Source organism: Marmota monax, unplaced genomic scaffold (assembly GCF_021218885.2).
Source record: "Marmota monax isolate L192 unplaced genomic scaffold, Marmota_monax_Labrador192_F-V1.1 WCK01_AAM20220418_F8-fsc00072, whole genome shotgun sequence".
Classification (NCBI taxonomy): domain Eukaryota; kingdom Metazoa; phylum Chordata; class Mammalia; order Rodentia; family Sciuridae; genus Marmota; species Marmota monax.
This window is the reverse complement of record NW_026692356.1, coordinates 9798414-9820188: the sequence shown is the minus strand read 5'-3', so window position 1 is coordinate 9820188 and position 21775 is coordinate 9798414. Positions and strand designations below refer to the sequence as shown.

General features: G+C 42.5%; 1 pseudogene; it reads left to right on the top strand.

Annotated features, from left to right (window-relative positions):
* Positions 1-7790: 7790 nt before the first annotated feature.
* On the top strand, positions 7791-9319 carry LOC124091380 (14-3-3 protein zeta/delta-like; annotated as a pseudogene).
* Positions 9320-21775: the final 12456 nt, after the last annotated feature.

Here is a 21775-nt window from a genome sequence, read left to right as displayed (position 1 = left end):
CTCAACAACAGAACGAGCAGATATTTCCCCACCACGTGAGAGTTGTTACATGACTGCTGAATGCTATCACCATTGTAGCTCCTCTAAGTGCTCATCAGACCTGCACCAGATGCTGTTGTTTCATGCATTAATAAAGCAGCTCAGGTATTACTATATCATATTGAGACAGGCAGTGCATTCCCCACCCTAGATGTCCACATCAGAACCCCAGAAACCTGTGAAAATGTTTCTTTACGTGGCAAATACAGGATTTTTGAAGATGTAAATTAAAGATCTTGAGAGATGGGATATTCCAGCAGAGTGCTGTGGCACACGCCTGTAATTCCAGCGACTTGGAAGGCTGAGGCAGGAGGATCACAAGTTTGATGCCAGCCTCTTCAATTTAGTGAGGCTCCAAGCAACTTAGAAAGACCCTATCTCAAAATTAAAAAATAAAAAGAGTTGGGGGTGTGGCTGGAGACGTGGCTCAGTTGTTAAGTTTCCCTGGGTTCAATCACCAGTACCAGAGACAGAGAGGGAGATGGGAGATTCTCCTGGATTACCTAGGAAGGTCTGACGTAATCACAAGGGTCCTTGTAAGAGGGAAGCCAGAGCCAAACAGAAGTAGTTGGAGTGATGCAACTCTGACTTTGACAACAGAAGGAGAGGCTGTGAGTAAGGAATTCAGGTGGCCTCTAGATGATAGAACAGTGAGAAGATAGATTCTCCCAAGAAGCAACATTGTAGCTTTGATCTTAGTGGGACAGGCAATGAGGCATACAGAAGTGGTGCACCCCTGCCAACCATTCTGACCTCCAATACTGTAGATCATAAATTTTTGCTATTTTAAACCACTGGGTTTGGTGGTAATTTGTTACAGCATAATGGGAGACTAACGCAACTGCACTTCAAAGCAATACGTTTCTTTTGCCATTAGACGCATTTTATGTTCTGAATTTAAAAACATCAATATGAAGAGCATTCATAGACTTCATCAAACTACCAGAGGGACCCATGACACACCGAGAAATTATTAACTCTTACCCTAGAAGGTGGAGAACAGGATGGAATTCAGGATAGATTGGAACTCCAGGAAGGCATGGGCATATCAAATGCAGTGAGGATTTCATTGTGTCAACTAAATTAACAACAGAGAACACGACCAGTGAAACTCCACATCATTTACGACCACAAGAATGGGAAGTCATACTCCATGTATGTATGATATGTCAAGATACATACTACTGTCATGTATATCTAAAAAGAACAAAAAAAAATAAATAAAAAGTAAAGGCTTCTCCCCCGAAAATAATAATAATAATAATAAATAACAACAAGAGAGTAGTTCTCCAAAGAAGTGAAGTTCAGAATAAACAGAACTGTCACCCAGAGTACAAATTCTGAGACATGTTACAGGCACATTCAGGGAGGTAAAGGAAAACAAGGGTTTTCAAAGTTAAAATGAGGATGGTGACGAAGTTGATTTGAAACAATGACCCTTGGTGACCGGACCCATGGCAAGGTGGCGTCAGTCCAAGGCAGGACAGGAGCTACTGGGTGAAAGTCCTTGCTGAAAGATTTTCTGTGCACCGTTGTAGCAGCTTTTCTGCAAGGTCATGGGCCCTGGGATAATTTTTATCATGTGTAGGCACAAGAAATCCTTCTATAGAACCCCCTGACTCTATTTTTGCTAGGGTTTGGCCTAGCTCCTCCATTTTGATTCTGACACCTGCAAACACTCTGTGTGAGTTTCTTCCAGTTGGAAGTGTACCAATTTATTTTTAGACCACATTCAGGCCTTCAATTCTGGCAAAACCTAGGATGTGGACATTTCAGGCTTCTGGGATAAATGATAAAAATGGAGAGTCTGGGATCTGAAAGGATTTTCCTGAGACCTAATTTTCCAAAAAGCTGCTCTAGAGATGTGAACCACTCCAAAGCCCCTGGGCTTCACCACAACCACACACAACTTCCTTCTCCTGTCATCTCCAGTGCCAGCTGCCTAATGCTGGTGGCTGCTTCCCATTCCCTGCCCTCCCTCACACTTGGCAAGACAGTGTCTCAAGTTTCTCATGTCTTATAAAACATACAAGGTGTCAATCAGCAAATCTGAAACCCTGACTCAGGATGGACAGACAGAAGAGGACAAAGAGGCTCCCGCCACAGAGTCCCTTTCCACATGAACAGCCAAGCACCGTTCTGCTCTCCTACCTCACCTGCCTGAGCCTCCTCTCCTAAACACTCACCTCCTGGCTTCTTCGAGTGTTTCTTGAAATGTGACCCTTGGTCCCCTTCCCGCCCCCCTGTACTCTCTTGTGTTCTTCACACAACATTGTAGCTTTGATCTTAGTGGGACACGCAATGAGGCATAAGAAAGATGGACTTTGGAATCAAACAGGTTTGAATGTCGCAGGAGTGACTATCAGTGTCACCTGTTCATTACTTGGATTGCTTAATCCATAGGAGCCACAAATATGTTTTCCTTAATGCGAGTCTGTGGACATTACAAGAGGCCATAGTCAGGCTGACCCCATGGTCAATGATCAATAAATGTGAGCCATCATTATAACCATGAAAATGTGCATGATAATTTTGGGGTATTTGTTGATAATTAATAATCAAGGCTAACCTGGACTGGTCACTCTGGGGTTCAAGAATTGAGAATGATCACCTTTGGGGCATACACTATTGGGAGAGGCCATCTGCCCTGGCCCTGAGTGTCCCTGTACGAGTAGGTATAGCAACCCTTGGTACTGCCTGATCTTTTCTGGCTGTACTTTCTCAGAATTGTACTTATAGGAAGCAGCAAGATGAAATAATGTCCCTCCCAAGCAAAAGGTCAGGCTTGTTTCCACTTGCTCTAAAAGTGGCACCTCCTCCAAGCACAGCGATCTCTCACACACCACCCACTGTGTGGGGGACTTAGTAGGTGCCCTGGTGTGTCGCTGGTGCTGACTGGTCAAGTAAAGCAAGAAGAGAGAATGGGTCACTGGATTTGACAATGCAGGTATCACTGGTGTCATTAAGAAGAACAAATCCATGGGATGAGGAGAGAGAGAGAGAGAAAAGAGAGACAGAGAGAGCACCCAGTGGGAGTGAATTCAAAAGCAGGTGGAAGGAAAAGGAGAAAAAATAATGGATATAGAGCTTTGCAACCACTTTTACCAAAAAGACAACTGAGAAATTCTCTGGTTTCTGCTAAGAAAACCCATCTGATTGCCTACAAAAGATGATGTAACTCTATCCTCTAAGGGTTAAGGAGCAAATGACGGGTACCATCTGAGTGTGTTTCTCTTCCCATAAAGTATTTATGGTTTAAAGGAAAGAGCAACATCTTTGGCCAAAGCTGTCACCGCTCCCTGAGTGACAGCCCAGCTGAGACAGAGGCTGGAGGCCGGAGGACGCTGCGTGTTCCCTTGTCACACCGCAGTTCTCTGGCCATCCCAGTGTCCAGGCCTCATTCCACAGGCCATAAGCTGCAGCTGCAGCCCTCTTGATTGTATTGCCCCTTAAAGGAAATGTTTAGGACAGTCACAGACTTAGGATGGACATTCTAGCTGGTTAGTGTCACATGACATCAGGAAGAGCAACAGCTGTCTTGACCTTAGAGGGTCTGGTGGATGATGTCCATGCCTTACTTCCTTGCAGTATGAGAGGAGAGGATGGTATGTAAGAACTCACCTTAAATACAAACTAAGGCTAGAGATCTGGTCAGTGGTTGAGTGACCCTGAGTTTAATCCCTGGTACAAAAAAAAAAATTTTTTTTTCTTGCTAGAATTTTAGAGCAATGTGCTGACTTGAAGCAACCCTACCTGAAATAAATGTATTTCACAAGCTGGCACCAACCGCAGACATCCTCCTTCCTTTCTCTAAACTAGAGAAGCCCTTGATGTTTTTCTTATACCAAGAAATATTACCTCTTGGTCCTCAAACACCACCAGTGTCGTCAAGAGTGGGAAGATGGGGAAAGAGAGGCAGATGGACTTGTAGAGAAGACAACCAAGAGGGCTTCTAGAATCCTCCAGCTGGAAGGAATCCCAGAGGCCATCTGGACAAATGCCCTTCTTTCATGCAGCCAGAGAGGAGTTGGGCAACTCTCCTGAGCCCAGAACATAGGTGGCAGAGTTGAGATTATAGCTAGATGGCCCAGTGCCTTTTGCAGCATGTCACACTACTCTCCAGGGGGCAATATCATTTAGTCACCAGAGGGTGGACTCCAGCCAGGTGGTTCACACACCGGCCCTGCCACTTGCTGTATTACCTTGGGCCACTTCCTCAACCTTGCTGGGCCTTCTACTCCTTTATTCTCAATAAGTTGGATGAGCTACTTGAGCTTCCTCGACGTCAGTATCCTCTACTGCAGAATGGGCCTTGGTAATGCCTCCTGGGAGTGCTGGGATGATTAAATAACTAAGGACCGAGAAGCACTTCATTCACTATATAAACAACACTGAACAAATGTTCACTTTATTGTCATTTCCTCTGGGAGACACTGGAGCTCAGGAATTAGACAAATATTCTACCTGAAAAGAGTCTGGAGTTGATTAAGGAAAAATAAAAGACTTAATGAGACATTTCGTGGCTGTGGAAACTAAAGGTGTAAAAAGGTGTGGGGGAAAGATAAACAAAAGGTGTGAAAGGTCAGAAATCATTCTTCTCCCCTGAAGGACAGTAGCAGCCCTGACAGGACCCTCCTAGGATCCCTATTTTCTCTCCCAGGGGCTGCCCTGAGCCTGCCACACTCTGGATTCTTGGAAGATGTGAGTGGGCTACCTCTTTAGTGTCGATTCATGTTGAAGGAAGAAGGGCCAAGTTCAAAGCCCCCAGGAGCTTTGGCCAGTACCTGGCAGGTAGCAGCCCACCATGAGGAAGCCATCGAGGTAGTGATATTAGCAGACCTCAGGGCTTTGCAGGAGGGAACAGGAAGATTCAGAGGAATGTAAATCTGTCCAAGAACAATCCTAAACAACCCTGCAGCCCAGTTCCTGGATCTAGAATGGGTATCTGGTCAAGAAACAGCAAAAGCTAAGGGAACATCAGCACCCCGTGGGTCAGAGGTCACCTAGTGCTTGGTTCCCACTGCCCAACTCCCAAGTCTGGCCCAACAAGTCACAAGCATTCCACGTAACAAGCAACATCGTAAGAAGCGTCTGTATCATCCTAACCTTACGGTACCCAAAGTCATTTTCCACACTGGCCCAGTAATGGCCTTAACATTGAGTTTATGGGGCTTTCCACTCCACTTTGAGATGACTGAGAAGTGCTGGGAAAAAACACGGTTCTGAACTTTTCCCTTATCATTAGCCAATTTTTGTCTTCATTCACTTATTCGCTCCATAAATGGTTAAGTGTGTGCTCTGTATCAGACACGACATCAAGGTCCAGAGATGGGAGCTCCTGTTAGTGATAATGCAGTGTCTGATTCTCCAATTAGGGTCCTTAGAATAATTCTGAGTCAGATAGCCACATGCAGAAGGTCTTGGGGGCTGTTCCTTGGAGGAGCACCTGTAAGGAAATGAGAAGACAAGATTGGGCTGAGGGAGAAGCTGATCTAAAACAGCTGCAAATAGGCCTCTGCTCACCCTACAGAGAGCTCATTATGGACATTTCTCCTGAGTTGCCCCAGATTGAGGCAAAGGGCTGCACTTTCAGATACCCATATCAGCAATCATTGGCTATGAGCCACGCAGGTAGTTTGTGCAGTAACTTTGGCTGTTTCCTGCTCTCAGGAGCAATGCCAGTAAGGCCCAGTTGTGAACCATCCTGCCATCCTGGAAATTTCTAGAACCTGAACAGAATCTATGAAGCCACACAGGCTCATCAAGTATAGCACATCACCTTCCCAGAGCCAAATCCTTTCTCTCAGGGCCCTGGTAAATTCAAATGAGGGAGGGAAAGGGACTTCCTATTAGCATATCCCTCAAGACAAATAAGCACTCAGAGACCATCTGATCCAACACTTCCACTGAGTTTAATTGCCCGGAAGAGTATCTATTGCCTCATTAGCCCCCTAACTGTGCCCATTAGCAGTTAAGAAAGCAAGCACAGCAGCTGGACAAGGCAAATACACCCTCGCCATTTGCTTCAGTTTCACATGGAGGCCTCGTGCTGACAGGTGGTAGTTACCTGGGCAGCAAGTTGTCAGCTAATCCTACTGGACAGCAGGGTGTATAGGCCCTCTGTGCCTGCAGCAGGACTCTGCCAAGGGGAGCAGCAGATCCACCTGTTGGAACAATTAACCCTCATGACGGCAGCCACCAGAGGCTCCCTGGTCTTGTTCAGTTGAGCCTCTGGAAACGTGGAGTCCAGGTGTCTTCTGCCAGCCATGTAGCTGCAACCCCTGGTCAGCATGGTTGGGAGGGCGAGGGGTGGGCAGGGTCGGAGAGGTTTGTTTTTTTATGACTTGTGAATGGCTGAGTTTAAGGAGGTAGAAGAAGAGGAGGATGGAGACTGAAAGAAGAGGGAAAGGTAGAAGGGATGTCGGAGTGTGTCTGTCCCATCCTTTCACTTCAGAGAAAAAGAAACTAAAACCCAGAGAGGAGAGAGCACCAGCAGCTTCACACAGCTAGATCGTGACACAGCTCAGACTGAAACTTCGATTTTCTGATTTCCAATCTAGGTCTCTGCCCACTTCCCCCAAGAAAATTAATGAAAAGGAAAACAAGATGACAATGTCCATAAGGAGATAAACTTAAAAAGGGAAGAGAAAGGAAAAGGAAGATTAAACTGGGAAGAGGATGGAGGCAAGGAAACAACAGTGGGCATGGTGGCCCTCTCCTGGGCAGCAAGTCGCCAGCCAGTCCCACTGGTGAGTCTCTTTAAAGAGTAGTGCTGGAGGCTGAGGCAGGAGAATCACAGTTCAAGGCCAGCCTCAGCAACTTAAGATAACTCGTCTCAAAATAAAAAATAATCCTCACTGAGCTGAGGATGGGGCTCAGTGGTAGTGCACCCCTGGGTTTAATCCCCAGAACCACAAAAATTTAAAAAAGAAAATGTAAAAAAAAATCATCAAAATTGATGCTCATTCTAAAATTTATGGTCACAAGAAGAGCTAAGAAAAATCTGAAAAAGAATAAGACGTGTGGAACTGACCCTACAGATCTCAAATATTCTAGAGCTTTTTCGATCAAAAGATCACTTCCTAGAAAATCAATCACAAATATATAAATGAAAGCGAACACAAAGTCCAGAAACAGGACAAGGTTTCCATGGCATTTAGTATATGGCAGGATGGGATGGGAGGGAACTAGTCTTAACTGGTCTGGGCAAGTGTTGCCTGGGCATCTGAGGGGAGATTAATTTAAATTCCTACTTCACACCACTTCAGGAAAAAAAATAACCTGAGAGATGGAGAACCTCAATAAAATGGTGATATCAGGCAATATTTTTAAAGTATTGCAAGAAAATATAAAAGAATGTCTCTAGGATTCTGAGAGGCCTTCAAATCCAAGCCACAAAAAGCCAAAGCCAAAAGGGAAAGACTGAGATAGATAGATAGATAGATAGACAGATAGATAGATTTATATATTTTGTTGTTGTTGTTGTTGTTGTTGTTATAGGTGGATACAATACCTTTATTTTATTTTTATGTGGTGCTGAGGATTAAACCCAGGGCCTCACGCATTCTAGGTGAGTGCTCTAACACTGATCCACAACCCCAGCCCAAACTGATAAATTTGACTTGATTAGAATTTAAAACTGTTTTAGAATAGAGACCACAGACAGAGTCTCAGCCTCGCCGCTGCCGCCTCCGCTGCAACCGCCCAGAGACTGCTGAGCCCCCATCCGTCCGCCTCCACCCACTCCAGACACAGAACATCCAGTAATGGATAAAAATGAGCTGGTGCAGAAGGCCAAACTGGCCGAGCAGGCTGAGCAGTATGATGACATGGCAGCCTGCATGAAGTCTGTGAGCAAGGAGCTGAATTGTCTAATGAGGAGACGAATCTTCTTTCAGTTACTTATAAAAATGTTGTAGGATCCCGTAGGTCATCTTGGAGAGTCGTCTCAAGTATTGAGCAAAAGACGAAAGGTGCTGAGAAAAAGCAGCAGATGGCTCAAGAATACAGAGAGAAAATTGAGACTGAGCTAAGAGATATCTGCAATGATGTACTGTCTCCTTTGGAAAAATTCTTGATCCCCAATGCTTCACAAGCAGAGAGCAAAGTCTTCTATTTGAAAATGAAAGGAGACTATTACCGTTACTTGGCTGAGGTTGCTGCTGGTGATGATAAGAAAGGGATTGTGGATCAGTCACAACAAGCATACCAAGAAGCTTTTGAAATCAGCGAAAAGGAAATGCAGCCAACACATCCTATCAGATTGGGTCTGGCCCTTAACTTCTCTGTGTTCTATTATGAGATTCTGAACTCCCCAGAGAAAGCCTGCTCTCTTGCAAAGACAGCTTCTGATGAAGCCATTGCTGAACTTGATACATTAAGTGAAGAATCATACAAAGACGGCACGCTAATAATGCAATTACTGAGAGACAATTGACATTGTGGACATCAGTTACCCAAGGAGACGAAGCTGAAGCAGGAAAAGGAGGGAAAAATCAACTGGCCTTCCAACTTTTGTCTGCCTCATTCTAAAATTTACACAGTAGACCATTTGTCATCCATGCTGTCCCACAAATAGTTTTTTGTTTATAATTTATGACACGTTTATGTTACTTCTATTTGAATTTCTATATTTCCCATGTGGTTTTTATGTTTAATATTAGGGGAGTAGAGCCAGTTAACATTTAGGGAGTTATCTGTTTTCATCTTGAGGTGGACAATATGGGAATGTGAAATTTTTATATGAGTTATAAATGTTTGGCATAGTACTTTAGATACATTGTGGCTTCAGGAGGGCCATTTTAAAACTGCTTCCATGTCTAAGCAAAGAAAACTGCCTGCATATTGGTTTGTCCTGGTGGGGAATAAAAGGGATCAATGGTTCCAGTCACAGGTGTAGTTATTGTGTGTACTTTAAGGCTCGGAGCACTTACGAGGCTGTAGTAGAAACAGATATCCCATGGATCCTACATGTGTGAATCATGTGTTTCTGTGGAATAGTCAATCTCAGTGTGCACAGCTGCAGAAGTGCTCCTTTAGATGAAGTTTTGACCCAGTTTACTCTGGATAAGGGCAGAAATGGTTCACATTCCATTATTTGTAAAGTTACCTGCTGTTTGCTTTCATTATTTTTGCTACACATTTTATTTGTATTTAAATGTTTTAGGCAACCTAAGAACAAATGTAAAAGTAAAGATGCAGTAAAAATGATTTGCTTGATACCCATTACTTCATGTATATCAAGCACAGCAGTAAACAAAACAAACCTCTTGTATTTTAACTTTTTTTTAGTTGTTTTTTTTTTGCTTTTGTGTTTTTTTTATATTTGCCTAATGTGCATGTGCTGTAAAAATAGTTAACAGGGGAATAACTTGAGATGATGGCTAGCTTTGTTTAATGTCTTATGAAATTTTCATGAACAATCCAAGCATAACTGTTAAAACCCCGTGTATTAAGTTCATGTAAATGGAATAAAAGTTTTATGAATGGACTTTTCAACTACTTTCTCTACAGCTTTTCATGTAAATTATAGTCTTTTGGTTTTGAAACTTCTCTAAAGTAAATTATACATTCTTGGAAATGTATTCCTTATTCCCTCTAGTGGGCTTTTACCAAGTTTAAATGCAAAATTTATAACAACAAGAATACTACTAATATAACTACCATTCTCAACCGTGTCCCATGTTTTCTGGGGGAGGGTGAGATTGATTGGAAAAAAGTATTGTGTTCCATTCAAAATTTTGGTATATGGCATTTTCTAACTTAGGAAGCCACAATGTTCTTGACCCATCATGACATTGGGTAGCATTAACTGAAAGTTTTGTGCTTCCAAACCATTTTGGTTTTTAAGAATTTCTTGATATTCTATGGCTTGCCTTCAATTTCGATCCTTTGTCAGGTGCACAAGATTACCTCTCTTTTTTTAGCCTTCTGTCTTGTCACCAACCATTCCTATTTGGTGGCCGTGTTCTTGGGAAAAGGCTGCATGATCTTTCTGGCTCCACTCAATGTCTAAGATACCCACCCTGCTTCCTGTGCTTGCATCCTACCAACTATTTCCCACATCCTCTTTACTGCAGCACATCTCTCCTTAGTTGAAGAGATTGTGTTTATCTCCCTGTAAACCCTACCAATCCTGAATGGTCTGTCATTGTCTGCCTTTAAAATCTTTCCTCTTCCTCTCTCTAAATAATGATGGGGCTGTTATACCCAAAGCTCACCCTGCAGAATATTTCCTCAGTACTTTACAGAAAACACCAAACAAAAATTCCATTTTAAAAGAGTTGTATTTTCCCCCTTTTAGAATGTAATCTCCTCAAGGGACAATGTTTTCTGTATATTCTATTGTGCCTAGTACACTGTAAATGCTCAATAAATATTGATGATGGAGAAAAAAAAAGAATAGAGACCACATATAAAGTTAAAAGTCAAAGGTTGGACCAGAAGAAATATTCAATGGTTAGCTACAGAATTTCTAAAAAGAATTCAAAAAGAGTACAAGTAGAAAAACAGGCCAAAGACATAAGCAAGCCATTAAAGAGGAAATGACGGTGTCCATTTACCATATAAAAGAAGATCAACCACACTGCCATCAGGAAAGCACCAATGAAAGTGAAATAAAATACTTCTTCACGTGTATCAGCTCAGCAGAACTGCATGTGTGGTGAAACTGTGTTTCCCAGTGGGCAAAAGGAAAATTGGATTCAGTCACACTTGGGGGCAAGCCAGTAAAAATCTGCTACAGAAAAATTCTTAAATTTTCATTTTCCGGCGTAAGCAAATGAACATAGTTGTCATTCTTAAAGATGATCATTTTGACCAAAAAAACTGCAGACTCAGTGTGTGCTTAGAGCCTGGCAGGATGTTTGAATGTATTTGTAGCTCAGCCCACAGCTGGGGCCTGGTGAGGGCACTGTCAGCCGCGCCAGCCCAATCGTCCATCCCAGCCCTCCGCTATGGTGTTTAATGCCACTGGCTGGCTCCCCGACAGGGAAGACAGCTTCCTTGTCAAGTTATCTCATTTTCCAAACTTCAGTGATGAATCTATTTCAGCTTGGCAAGTGAAGCAATTAAATAACTTAGTGATGGGGTCATTCAGAGCTAAATGAAAGATGTGACTCTGTCGGGCAAGAGAGACGCATGTCATTAATCATGGAGGGTCCCCCACCCGCCTACTGCAGAGTTCTTCCTTGACCTCCCTCCCTTTGTCTGACTCAATCTTCATCTCATTTCTCTGTGCAGAGTTGCCAGAAAGGGTCCACTGGGGGCCCAGGCAGGAAGGAAAGTCACGCACATGTTAGTTACCCTGGAAATAGAAAATCTGCCTTAGTGCAAAACGAGGCAGTGGATTTCCTGTAATGCCTAGATCTTGAAGGTACTGGTGAAATAACATCACCAGGTAAGAAACTAGTAAGGCTGAACTCACAGGAGTTAACTAAAAGCAGGAACACAGAGGAAAAGCTGGGCCTGCAGCAGAGTCAGGCATGGAGGATCTTGATCACTCTGGGGGGGCCGTTTCTCTCTCTCTGTTGTTCCATCTTGGACATCTGACACCCCAGCTTTCTCCATCATGCCTGACTCTGACTAGCTTCATAACCTGACTCTGACCCTCTGTGCTCCTGACCCCACTTCCTGTTTGTGTTCTGGGATTACCCTCCACTCTTGATCCGGTACAGTCATCATTGTCATTCACTGAGCACTAGCCCAATGCTAATCACTTTACATGGATCACCTCATTTAATCAATTCTGCATCTCTGACTTCAGACGTATATGACCATAAATCCCAGGCTTTTTCTCCTCTGGGTGGTGTGGCTGCTACCCCAGCTCACCTACAGGATGTGCTTCAGCATCTCCAGACCTCACATACCAGGACCCATCCCAACCCTCTGAAATAGAATCTGAAAAGGTGAAGCCTACAAGCTCCCCAGATGATTGGAGGAATGACTCTTTGTTAAGAGCAGCTGAGCTGGATTCTGAAGGACATCCTGGCCTTGACTGGTCCCACACATATGAATAAACTGACCTTTTCCTTCCATCCAGCCTCTGCTGGGGCCCCCATCCAGATACCTGATGTACCTAGCTGCTTCTCCACCCTCCTCCCACAGAGAGACATAATTCTGGCTACAAACCAACGTTAAAAAATGAGACGACTTGGAATGTACGCATTGGTTCAGCCAACCCACACCTCTTCTCTCTTTATTAGACCATGCTCTGAAACTCCTTCGGCAGAGACCACCTGAATCCCAAAGAGATGCTTTCAGGATACCACACCCATCACACAATGGTCTTCAAAATAAAAATGCTAATGGAAGCCAGAAATAGGGTTGCTCTGCCCCCAGATTTCATGGTAATAAGGAAACAGCAGCGTGTGAATCAGCCGTGAGAAGGGCAAGGGGCGGTGAAGGTCAAAGCAAAAGCAAGTGTAAAATCTATTACCTGGTAACACCATCCAGCCCACCAGTCTCTTTGATTAAGCATTAAATTTGAAAGTAATTAAAAATAACAATAATAGCTGGGCTATTGTGCTGGGAAGAATGCACAGGAGATGAGGAGGAGTGGCCTTGACCTCATGTGCTAAGGAAATACAAAGGATTTTTCTAAATGTGGAAGGCATCCACTGAACAAGGTGCTAAGGGGTAGCAGAGAAATAGAGCAATTTCCATTCTGTCCAGAGAGGAACAAATGCCAGGACACTGGAGTTTAGTAGTTATGTACAATCAGGGGTTTCAAAGACAGAGAGGCCTGAATTAAAATTTCAGTTCCTCCCCTTTTTACCTGCATGAGCTCACCCACTTCATTTACCAGTGGCAATAATAATTGTACCCACATCACAGGGCCAGTGCTGTGTGATAGTCACCTGACTGCTTAGTTTTGTAAGAAACTTTAATTAAAGTCATGTGAGTAGAACGTTTATCTCAATGCCTAGCTCTGGGTAAGAGTTTGACAGATGGCTGATAATGCTACCCCAACACTGATGGCCTTGTCTTCATTTCCGCCTCCAATCCCTTGATGGATGCTAGGCGGGGGCTTCATTACTCAGAGTCTCGTTTTCTCTGCAAACAAAGCCTCTGACTCCAAACCTGCTTAAGTCTCTTTTTTCCCAAAGGGTTAAGATAAGCAAGGAAATATCCAAGGGGAAGGAGATCATTGATCTAGTGTGACATTGCATTTTCAGAGCCCTATTCATATCACCCCATCTGCCTTGATGTTCCTTCTAGCACGGAGACATTAATCCAGCGTGCCAACAGGAAAACAGTAAGAGACTTCAAAAAGGGCCCAGCAACCAGAGATAAAGAACTGAAGAAGATCCAGAACATATCCCAATGAAATAGAACTTCTGGAAGAAAGATGAGCATCCAGAATAGAAGAGAATAACAAGGAGACCAAAGAAAAGTACAAAATACAACAGAAAGAGACTTCCAGGGGCTCACCAAAACATGCTTTTTGCTTTCTACAATCTTGCCCTCTGTAACTTTTTCTTTTTGATTGACACATAATCATCGTTTGTGTTAATGGGGTGCTGTGACGACTCACACTTGTATACAATGTTCCGCCATGATCAAATTAGCATGTTCATCTCATCCTTGTTATGTGCTCCAAGGCTTCAAACTCCTCTCCTCCAAAATACATAATAGTTTGTTGTAAACTATAGTCACCTTACTATCCTATAAAACACTAGAACTTACTCCTCCTGTCTAACTGAATTTTAGTAACCCCTCCAGAAAAAATGCTATGATTTTTTACATTTAGTATATGAATTAAAGAAGAGAATGGCCAGCTCCACTGAGACCTAATTTAATAGCCTAGCAGACCAAGTGTAAGAAGCAAGTCAAAGTGCAGAGAAAAAAAAAAAATTGAGAGCTAGAAATCAGAGGAAGAAATGGAGGCACTTTAAAACATATCTGAAGTTTGATGAGTAGGATTTCCACAGAGACAAAGAAGCCGATTGCAATGCAGTAACAGGGGCCACATTTACCTCCTGCCTTCAGAATGGACACTGGATGAACTGCATTGGACACAGTTCAAACTCTGGACAAAATCACAGGATTGCTGGTCCCATGAGAACTTCCTTGCTAAAATCCTAGGCTGCTATCAAGTCTCGACCTTTCTGACTTTTTATTGCTGTTGTTTTTAGATATACATGACAGTAGAGTGCATTTTGACATATATATGCATGGAGTAGAACTTATTCTAAATAGGATCCCATTCTTGTGGTTGTACGTGATGTGGGGTTTTATTGCTGGTATATTCGTATATGAACATAGGAAAGTTACGTCCAATTCATTCCCATCACACCTCCCTTCCCTTCATTCCCCTACTCTGTGAGATCACATGAGAAGCACACTCAGCTATATGCCAATGTGCACTAGTTGTTTCAAGGAAAAGTGTTTGGGGCAATTGTTTGAATTTCAAGTTGAACAAATCACTCTTTCAACAGACCATTATTTTTACAGTAAATAATGACAGACAAAGCAGTTGGGAGAATAGTAGATATTTCCTCATTTCAGGGAAAACAACTGACAATATTGGATACAAATTTTTGAATTATACTTTGCAAAAAACAACGTCAAGAGAATGAAAAGACAAGCCATGAACTGAGAAAAAATACTCTCAAAAGACATCTAATAAGTAACTGTTTCCAAAATACATACAGAATTATTACAACTCAACAATAAGAAAAAGCATGAACCAATTTAAAAATGGGCAAAAGATATGAACAGACACCTTACCAAAGAAAATACACAGATGACAATAAGCCTCTGAGAAGATTCTCAATATCACATTACTAGGAAATTTCAAAATAAAATAAAAATGAGATACCACTACACACCTAGTAGAATGGTGGAAATCTAATACCTGACCACCAAATGCTCACAAGGATGTGGGGCATGGACTCTCATTCACTGCTGGTGGGAACTCAAAAGTGGCACAGCCACTGTAGGCAGCAGCAGGTACCTTCTTAGACAACTGAACATTCTCATGAAAATCTAAGAGAAATAAGTAGAATAGGAGAAAGGGACTGGGGTAGAGGGACAGGGAAAGGGGAAATACTGGGGAATGATATTGACCAAATTCCATTGTTATATTGTGGGCATGTATGAATATATAAGAACAAATGCCACCATTATGTACAACCATAGTGCACCAATAAAAAATATGGGGAGAATGCTAAAACTTTTAAAGAGAATATTGGTGTAACTTTGTGAAGAGAAATGGAAAATAAAAAATACAAAATAAACAAAAACCTGAAAACTTAGCTGATATTGTAGTTAAAATTCTTATGTGTAAAAATTTATCAAAAAGGGTTGAAAGAGACATGAATTGTATTACCAGTCATTTTTGCTTATTTTTGATATTTAGCTTGACTTGGTTTCTCCTTTGGTTGACTTTTCCTTTATTGTAGTTCTTCCCTTTGCAGATTTTCATTGTCGTTTTTCATTTCCTCCTCGTGGAACATTTTGCCAAGAATGTGCTGTAGTGCAGGCTTTCTTGCTGTAAATTCTTTTAGTTTTTGTTTATCATGGAAGGTTTTTATTTCATTATCAAATTTGAAGCTTAATTTGCTGGATATAAGATTCTTAGTTGGCATCTATTATCTTTTAGAGCTTGGTATATGTTATTCCAGGATCTCCTGGCTTTGAGAGTCTGGGTTACAAAATCTGCTGAGATCCAAATTGGTCTTCCCTTATAGGTAATCTTATTTTTCTCTCTTATGGCCTTTAAAATTCAGATGGAGAATGGAGCCTATATGGCAGCCATTGGTTACATGAAGCTACTGAATATTTGAAATGTGTCTAGTCTGAATTGAAGTGTGCTATGTGTTAAATAGACATTAGATTCCAAAGAATTACTTGGACAAACAAAATGAACATGAAATATCTTACTAACAATTATTTTCTTTGCAAATTATGATGGTAATCCATTGGGTTAAAGGAGAACAAGGTAACATATTCTGTATCTTGACTGTAGTACTATATATCCATATATATATATATATATATATATATATATATATATATAGAGAGAGAGAGAGAGAGAGTCATTTTTTATATTTGTGTTGTCAAAATTCATATAACTATAAAACTAAATAGGGTAAATTGTACCATATATAAATTATATCTCAAAAACATGCCTTAAAAATAAATCTAGTTCATGAAGTGTTTTAAGAGTATTGGGCACATATTAATCACCTGATAAATGATGGCTATTATGATTCATTAAAACAACCAGCATCAGGCTGTTTCATAGTGGGGTAGTGAGAGGGAGCATGAGAGAAATAGATGAACTCTAATAGGGCAAAGGGGTGGGAGGGGAAGGGAAGGGATATGGGGTTAGAAATGATGGTGGAATGAGATGGACATCATTACCCTAAGTACACATATGAAGACACAAGTGGTGTTGAATATACTTTGTATACAACCAGAGATGTGAAAAATTGTGCTCTATAAGTGTAATATGAATTGTAACACATTCTACTGTCATATATAACAAATCAGAATAAAAAAATTAAAAAATAAATTTTTAAAATATGGAAAAAACTGAGCATACTCTTATACAATCCATCAATCACACACCTTGGTAGTCACACAAATGAATTGAAATCGTATGTCAACACAATCTACACAAAAACCTGCACGTGGGTGTTTATTAATAATTGTCAAAACTGGGAAGCAACCAAGATGTCTTTCAGTAGATGAATGGATGGTACATCTCACAATCAAATATTATTCAGAGCTAAAAGATGTTAGCTATCCAGTCATAAAAAGATTTGGGGGAAATGTAAATGCATTTTACTAAGTGAAAGAAGACAATCTGAAAATTGCACATACTGTGTGAATCCAGCCTATGACATTTTGAAAGGGCAAAACTACGGACATTATAAAACAATCATTGGTTGCCTGAGATTAAGGGGAGGGAGGGAAGAATAGGAGCACCGAGGATTTTTAAGGCAGTGAAACTACCCTGCATAATATTGTAACAATGGAAGCATTTCGTTCTACATTTGTCCAAACCCACAGAAGGTGCGATGCCAAGCTGGAACCCTAATGTCACCTATGGACTTTGGAGTGACAAGGACATGTCGGTGTAGGTTCTGCAACAGTAAGGGAAGCACCAGTCTGGCAGGGGCCTTGACAGCGGGGCAGGCTGGGCAAGTGGAGCAGGAAGCATGTGGGAAATCTCTGTACAATTTTCCTATGAACTTAAACCTATTCTAAAAAGAAATTAGGTCTATCCAATTTCTACCTATCCAGAAAAAAAAAACCTATGGCCATATTTTAAGAACAGTTTAATTGACTAAAATTTCCTTTCTACATAGAGATGAAGCATTTTAAAGAATAGGGTTAGATTCTTAAGAAGCATTTTGAGGAGTGCAAAAACTCTACCATGAGGGAGAAGGTGAATGCATCTCTCTAGACACCCATGGGTGTTCTGTAAAAGGAAACAGCAGAGAGCATTGGAGCTGGAAGGACCAGGGGGCTCCTGTTCCCAGGGGTACTGGGATTCCGACACTCTCCGCCTTATGGAGGAAGTGACAGGGAGCCCACCCCACTGTGGATTAAGCAGCCTGGCTTATGTATGTTTTAAACATTAAAGTTCCAAGTAAAACTTCCTTTGATAAAATAATTTCACTATTTTAAAAATAAAAAATGGGGAAGAAAAATATTGAAAACCATTTAGAATCCAATCAACTATTCTTTGAATCTTGCAATACCAATTTCTTTTTTAAGAACAAAGCAAAGGAAGTGTTACTTGCCACAATGGGTGGTCAAACTTCAGAACTGCTTTTCCTCCTGAGTGTTAGAGATGGAAAAAATCCAGCAGTTCATGTATATTGCTTACGTATTTATTGAGTGTCCACTCTGTGCCCAGGGATGCTGTGTGAATAAGAAATATGTAATTCCCTCTTGCATAAAGCTTTTTATATATATAGTTAAAAAGAAATTAGGATCAAAAAAATTCACAATTAGCAAAGAAAAGAGAGGATTGTCTTCACACAGAACTTGTAAATCTTAGAGTGTGAATTTCATAGACCAGACGGTAACAGACTAGCTTTCTCTTCTCATAACCCAAACACCATTTTAGAAAGTCACAATTCCAGTAGTGTCTGGACTGGGAGCCATTCCTGGCCAAGACTGTGGACAAGACCAAGTTAGTCTTTGGATGACTCAACTCCTTTTTTCTCCTCCTTTTTCCTCCCACAAACATGCTCTGTCCCATTACCTCCTGCCCAGAATTCCTTTCTCCATGGCATGTGGGTCTAAGCCTGGGTTCTCCAAAGGCTGACAAGCCTCCAGCACAGGGCAGGAAGCCTCTGACACTAGGATTACAGATCATCCAGCAGGAGGGACCATTTTGAATTACATTCCTAACATTACCAAAAATCATGCCCCACCTTCTCTCTCAAGTCTCATATGCTGAAGACACAAAACAGAGGAACAGGTATTCCTGGGGACTGGATGGATGCTCTAGTGTTATTTATGAGCCTGCATGTGGGGTGGGAAGGAAAGGCTGTCCCGGGACTCCATCCTTAGCCTCTATTACGGATCCTCCCCACCGCACCCAAGCCTGCCTGAACCAGTTTCCTTCTTCCCAGGCTGAAAGTGATGGAAACAGCCAAGCAAAACCAGGGCCTAAATGAGTTTCTCTGTTCCTCCGTGATCTGATTTGACTCTGATTTGATTTCAAATGCAGAGAACATAGGTCCATCACTGCGCTGCCCATAATACAATTGACATGCTTGTCTTCTATCCACATTCTGACAAGAGAAAAGGCCGTGAGGGAGCCAGAAACCAGGGAGGTAGAGCAAGGACTTGAGACACAAGCCTGTGTACAGTCATCCCAGGATGAAGTGAGACATGTGACCGCAGCTGCCTGCCTTTGCTTGAAACCACAACCCCACGGGGAGATCCACTCCTGCGTTCCCCAGAGACATGAGGAAATGAGGCAGGTGTATTTTCAGTGACCAGCTTCTCCTAGCCCTGCCTGCCCTCTCTCCTCCACCCCAGAATATCCCCAGGTTCCTTCAGACTCAGTTTTAACCATCTCCTTCCTCCTTCTACCCAATAAGAATACTGAATCTCAGTTTTTCTTTCCTCCCATTAATTTTCCAACTGGAGTTTGCTGGTGCAAGCCTTATAGTTTTAGACTCTGTCCCCACCACTTCTAGCCTGACTCCACTCATAATGTGGCCAAACCCCATGGTACTCATATAGATCAGCTCTCACAGGAGCTCAAAGATCTTCCACTGAGGCTGCAGACCTACCCAGGCTGATGCAGAGGTTGGTATAAGGAGCAAATATAGGACAATATCTTTGTCCATTTTCTTGTGCTTGGTCTTTTACCATGTGATTTGTCAATGTTCTTAGCTGGAAAAAAAAAAAAAACATAGTTTGAGCAGAAAAGGAATTTATTTATTTAAGGATATTATGTAGGAGCATTGTAGTCTGCCAGAAAGCCAGGAACAGTGTCTGGTCACAAGGAGGGGCTCTTCTGTCACAATTCTGTAAGTCAGTGATTGAGGCTGGTAGTTCCCGCATCTCTCTTGATGGCCCAGACTGCCAGGTTCTGGTACTGAGAGCCTCTACCATGTCCACCTCTGCAGAGCCATATACCGGGCCCCGGGCTCCCAGGAGAGCCTGTGCCCTGGAGGATAGCCACCTCCTCAAGGCGCACACTTCCCAGTCCAGTCTCATCTAGTACATCCCATCGGAAGAGCCTAAGTTATGTGCTTCTGCCTTGGTGTGAGTCATAGAGTCTGCCCCAATGAAGCAGAACTGGGAATTATGGGAATAACCAAATGACTCATTAGACGGGAAATGATCAAATTGTAGGGAAGACATAAAGAGATGTTAGCAAGCACCAGTGACGAATGCTGCCCACCATGGAAGCTGAATGGCAAACCATATCCCTTGGAAAGCTGAGAGTCTAATGGAAAGAGAGGTGGCCTTTCCCAACTCCACTGGAGCCCCTGCTTCTGACTCCTGTGCTGGCCCAACCCTCGGCACTTGGAAATGCCAGGGGACATTTATTCATCCATGACGCTCCCATGTGCTGGACACCTCTAGCACTCTCAGAGATCTCTCTGAGAGGACATATCTACTCTCATCATGTCCGTTATCACCTCTGCCCGGAGAGTCTCTCCTCCTCTTCTCCCAAACGTTAGCCCTGCATCTGACTCTGCTTTCAATGGAGCTGGCACTTACAACACCCTGTATACATCGCTATCATAACACCACATTGTAATGATCAACGTATGTTCCTATCACCGCTACTACAAGTGAGTTCTACAAAGACAACACATTTCCATGCTCATCTCTATAGACCTAGAACCTCTCACAATGCCTGGAGCCCAGTGTTCACTTAGGAAATGCTTGCAGAGTCACCTGGCCATGCTCACGATCATGGCAATAACATGAAGGTCATATTGCTTTCCTTTATACCAAATGCCATGGTTTAAACCATACTGAATATACTGTGCTTCCTGAACACAGCGGGGAGTTCCGGACCTTCACTCCTATTCCTCAGAGAGAAAAGACCTCTATCTGGTCACCTACATGAGTCAGATGAGATAGAGAGAGATCAAGAAGAAGGTGAGGCAGCAGATGCCCCTGCACTGCCAACCCTGAATGGCCTCTGCCCAGCAGGCAAACTCCTGTTCTCGCTGGACTCCAGCACTGAGTGACTGGGCCACAACACACCAAGCCTTCGTTCCCTCTTGGACAGGGAAGAGCACACCTGGCCTTTCTCTGTGTCGTGGGGCTGATGATGAAGCAAAAGCAGTTGCTAAGGAGCTGCACGCTCCTCCATGGCGCCCTTGCACTCCCACGTCCCAAGGCACTCAGTTCAATCTTTACTCATTCCTTACCTCCTCTGCCTCTAAATCCCACTCTCCTCGAAGGCTACCCCAAGACAAGTGCATGGATTCAGTCACTACTTCTTCACATTCCTCATAGTGTGGCTTCCACTTCTCCGGGTGTGGGCTGGTGAGATGCCCAATGCTTGCTTAGCAGAGCTGTAGGACTTGCTTTAACTTTGATAGGACCTTAGAAACGAGGCAAGCAGAGACTTGGGAAACTTCTGGTGTATTGGAACACACTACTTGCTACTCCTACCTGTTTTTTTTCCTTAACAGAAGAATATACTCAAGATGTAGGAGCAACAGGTACAGGATACCTGAGCAATCAACAGTCCCTTGAAACCCAGGCTTGTATCTAAACTCAGCTGAACCAGGAGACCCATCAGCCTAAAGTGCTGACCTCATAATTGTGAGCTGACATGTGGTTATGATTTTAAGCTAACTGAATTTTAGGATGTTACATAACACTATTTATGACAATCAATAATTGCTGATATTCATCAACATTATGTCCTATGTTTGAATTAAATTTCCCTCTGCTTATGTGTTCCAGAAAATTTTTCTGTTCTTATTTACAACTTCTATGCAATTCATCACCTTCAGAGCAATTAAATCATGCCCTCAAGATCCAACTCCCTTCCCTTTCACCTGCTGGAATAAAAATGAAGCCTAGTACACGATTTTGAAGGGAGAGCTCACGGGACTAATAGAAGAAATGAATTAGAATCAAAAACTACTTACTGATGATGAACAACTATGTATGGAGTCTTGGAAGTGGGCTCAGCACCTCTGGTATGTAAGTCTGTAAACCTATGTAATCCACAGCCCTTAATCTCACCAGGGTTTTAAAATATAATTGAGGATAAATGGGACAATAT